This window comes from Alligator sinensis, unplaced genomic scaffold, assembly GCF_000455745.1.
Source record: "Alligator sinensis unplaced genomic scaffold, ASM45574v1 scaffold1654_1, whole genome shotgun sequence".
Taxonomy (NCBI): domain Eukaryota; kingdom Metazoa; phylum Chordata; order Crocodylia; family Alligatoridae; genus Alligator; species Alligator sinensis.
The window spans coordinates 101,814-106,121 of record NW_005843425.1 but is presented as its reverse complement, the minus strand read 5'-3'; positions in this window follow the sequence as shown (position 1 = coordinate 106,121).

Here is a 4,308-nt window from a genome sequence, read left to right as displayed (position 1 = left end):
CCTGCCGCTATAAAAAGGGGCAGTGAAGACAGACCCAGTGGGACGCCCTCTCCATCTGGACCACCACCATGCCACACCACCGATCTACCCAGAGGCCCTGCCAGCAACCCCCCTCTGGACAACACCTACTGGACAAGGACTCCTTTCCAGCCTGGATAGGTAGCTATCACCCCCCTACCACCTCTTCAACCTTCAACCAAGGACTTGGACTCTGCTTCTCTTCCCTACCTGGACTCCAGCCCTTCTACTGAGTCTCTTTCTCCTGCTGCCATTGTGTGTGTGTGTGTGTGTGTGTGTGTGTGTGTGTGTGTGTGTGTGTGTGTGTGTGTGTGTGTGTGTGTGTGTGTGTGTGTGTGTGTGTGTGTGTGTGTGTGTGTGTGTGTGTGTGTGTGTGTGTGTGTGTGTGTGTGTGTGTGTGTGAACCAATAACTTCATGGGGCTGTGTAGTGTGTTGTCTGTTTAATAAAATTGTTACTTTGACCCCTAAGATGGGTTTTGCTTTATTATGGTTTGGCCCTGCTCCAATCTCTGCTCCTCGCCCCTCTAACTTCTGTCTCATTTCTCCCTCTCCTGGCTCGCTGCCACCGCCAACACCTGTCCTGAGCTCCTCTCTGCCTCCAAACCCCCTGTTTCTTTGCCGCTGTCTTATCCCCACTGCCTTTTCCTTTTCCCCTGAGCAACCAGGTTTCTGCCTCAGTTTCTTTTCTGGCTGTCTCCTCCTTGCCACCACTTATCTGACCCCCCTCAATATCTCAACTGTCTACCTCAGTTTCCAACCCCAGTCTACCTTAAGTAAACCCAACTCTCAGTTCCTCAGCCAGCTTCTCTGTAGTCCACTGGTTCTAATCCCAGTTCTGGCACCTTTCACTATTGCACCAACAGTTCCCTTTAAGGAACTGTTTCCACTATTTTGCCAAAGTAGAAAAAAGGGCATCACTGTTACTGGGAAACAGGCCTCCAACTTTAATCACAGAGCAGGCAGACAGAAAAGAAAGCATCTGGGAAAACAGTCATGGAGCTGAATATTGGAAATAGATCAGCCACTTTCACAGAGATGCTGAGTCTTGAGGATTGCCACACATGACAGGTGCAGGCCTGGGTGTGCTCTGCACTGCTGAAAGCCATGCCAGAAAAATCAGTCTTGAATTTGTATCTTGCTATTCATTTCCAGCTGTCTGACTCTACAGGTGTTTCAAGCAGCTCAGCCATCTCCATTCTCCCTTATAATCCTATAGGAGGAAACCTTCCAGATAAGAGTTCTGGGGAAATGGAATAGGGCACTGCATCCAATTACATGCATACACAGGGTTGCAGACAGTCCCTGGGATCTTCATTTTCACAGAGACCTGTTTAAAAACGATAACTGCAAATCATATCTGTATAGGATGGATTTGCCTTAATTTGGACATGCTTTAGACCAAACCATGTTGGAAGTTGGAATGACTAGGAGGGAAGCATGATAGTACCCTTTATTTTTAATAGTACAGGAGGGAAGGGCAGGAGAGATATGACTGCTGGCATTATGTTTCTGTGTCCTGGGGAAGAGTGGGAGGAAGGACCCCAAACTGTGAAGGGGGAACCCCGGGAATGGGATCCACACGAGGAAAAGAAAATAAATATAAAAATAAAACAAAGAAACCACTTACCTGCAACAGGAACCATGGCGCAGCTGAAACAAGGAAGGAAACCCTCACAGATCATGAGCCGCACCTTCATACAGCTGAAGCCAGCCAGTGATGTCACCGACAATCACCGGTCAGCGGGAATAAAACAAACTGGTGGTGAAGGCAGAAGAAGAGAGAGAGCAGACCCAAGGAAGGCACCACCACAGGGTGCCTCTCGGGAGTCTTTCAGGGAGAGAGAAGGACAGCTCATCGGGTCAGACAAAGAGCCAGAAGAGGCTCCTGATGCCGACCATGGCAACAGCAGCGGGGGATGGCTCACTGGAGCAGATAAAGAACCAGGAGAGGCTCCTGCGACCGGCAAAGGCAGCAACAGTGAAGGGAACAAAGAGGCGGACGTGACGCTCTACACCATAACAGGTGGGAACATCGGGGACACTTGGGAGGTGGAGGAGACTTCCCCTTCAAGAGGCACCAGGCAGCAGCAGTGTGAAGGGCTGCGAAGTGAGGCAACCAGAGGCGGGGTGCCACCCCGGGAGGTAAGGAGTGACCAGGCGTACATGGAGGGGCTATGAGGTACCCGAAAAGTGACATCACTGACAGGAGAGAAGAAGAGCGGGGTAACATCCTGTAGACAGCCAGATAAAGTGTGAGAGACAACCTGGGTGAGAGGCCACAGGTTACCCCGGCCCCATGTAGGGGTCAGCCCCTTTGATAGGTCTTAGAGAGTAAGGTACCTGGCACCCCGGCGTAGGGGCCAGGGAAGGGACTGCATGGGCCCCTCACAACATAGTAGAGTGTTGTTTTGTGTTTTCCTTTGGGTTTCCCCCATTTGGAGGGGTTGAAGTGTAGGACTAGGTGACACGGCCGAGGTAGCAGCAGCAGAGCTCTTTTGGGCTTTGCCTTTGGTTAAGGCACAAGTCAGGTGTCGTACCCTGGAGGGAGTTGGTTTCGAGGCCTGAATTACCAACCACAGGCAACTCTAGGCTAACCAAGTGAATTAGCCTCGGGGAACCGGTGCCCCGGATGGGAGGGGGCTAGCAAGGCTGCCGTAACTAGAAGTACAACGAGAGCAGGAGTGTGACCAGGAAGACTCAGTGACCCACTGAGGTGTGGCATAAGGCCAGAGTGTAGGGGAGGTGGAGCCCTGCAGATGACCTCTGGACAGACCCCACCCCACAGAGGGACCCTGAGTAATCACCCCCACACTGGGGTAACATTCAAAGTCATGGCAGGCGAGATTGGGGGAGGCCACTCTGGGAGTAATCACCTACTCGACGGCCTACCGGAGACTGTGGAGCGAACACCACCGGCCACTCGGACCAAGGCCACACATAACCAGATGTTCGAGGCCCAATGGTCACATTCTGCAATCTAGAAAGCGCAGTATTATCAGTCATGGAGGTGCGACTGAAAAGGACCAGGTGCTCTATATGAGAGAGAAATACAAACACCCGGTCTGAGGTAAGAGGAAAGACCAGGGCTCACAGACATGTTCCAGGGCTGATTTTCTTCTCTGTGTAGCACTTCAGTGGGAATTAAGTACTGCTGGATGCGGGGCTCTGCACAGGAAGACATTTCACCAGCACATCTGCAAATAAGGAATGGAGGGAGAAAATCCCAGGAGGCAAATATTATGTTCCAGAGGAATTTTAAAGCACAGTAGCAAGTGAGTATAGACACAGAAGGGATACAGAGGAGAGAGCAAATAATTCCCCAGGTTTTCCAAAGGGCCACAACCGAGTTTCTACACCTAGCCCATTTTCAACAAGTTGTGTTTCTTTCTTTGCAGCCACTGACTTTTACTACAAGCTGTTTCCTTTTATTTATTGACCACTTTTCATAGATTCATAGATGCTAGGGTCGGAAGGGACCTCAATAGATCATCGAGTCCGACCCCCTGCATAAGCAGGAAAGAATGCTGGTGACCCCAGCTAGATACTCATCTAACCTCCTCTTGAAGACCACCAGGGTAGGGGAGAGCACCACCTCCCTTGGGAGCCCGTTCCAGACCCTGGCCACTCGAACTGTGAAGAAGTTCTTCCTAATGTCCAATCTAAATCTGCTGTCTGCTAGCTTGTGGCCATTATTTCTTGTAACCCCCGGGGGCGCCTTGGTGAATAAATACTCACCAATTCCCTTCTGTGCCCCCGTGATGAACTTATAGGCAGCCACAAGGTCGCCTCTCAACCTTCTCTTGCGGAGGCTGAAAAGGTCCAGTTTCTCTAGTCTCTCCTCGTAGGGCTTGGTCTGCAGGCCCTTAACCATACGAGTGGCCCTTCTCTGAACCCTCTCCAGGTTATCCGCATCCCTCTTGAATTGCAGCGCCCAGAACTGCACGCAGTACTCCAACTGCGGTCTGACCAGCGCCCGATAGAGGGGAAGTATCACCTCCTTGGACCTATTCGTCGTGCATCTGCTGATGCACGATAAAGTGCCATTGGCTTTTTTGATTGCTTCGTCACACTGCCGACTCATGTTCATCTTGGAGTCCACTAGGACTCCAAGATCCCTTTCCACTTCCGTGCCACCCAGCAGGTCATTCCCTAGGCTGTAGGTGTGCTGGACATTTTTCCTCCCTAGGTGCAGCACTTTGCATTTCTCCTTGTTGAACGGCATTCTGTTGTTTTCTGCCCACTTGTCCAACCTGTCCAGATCTGCTTGCAGCTGTTCCCTGCCCTCCGAC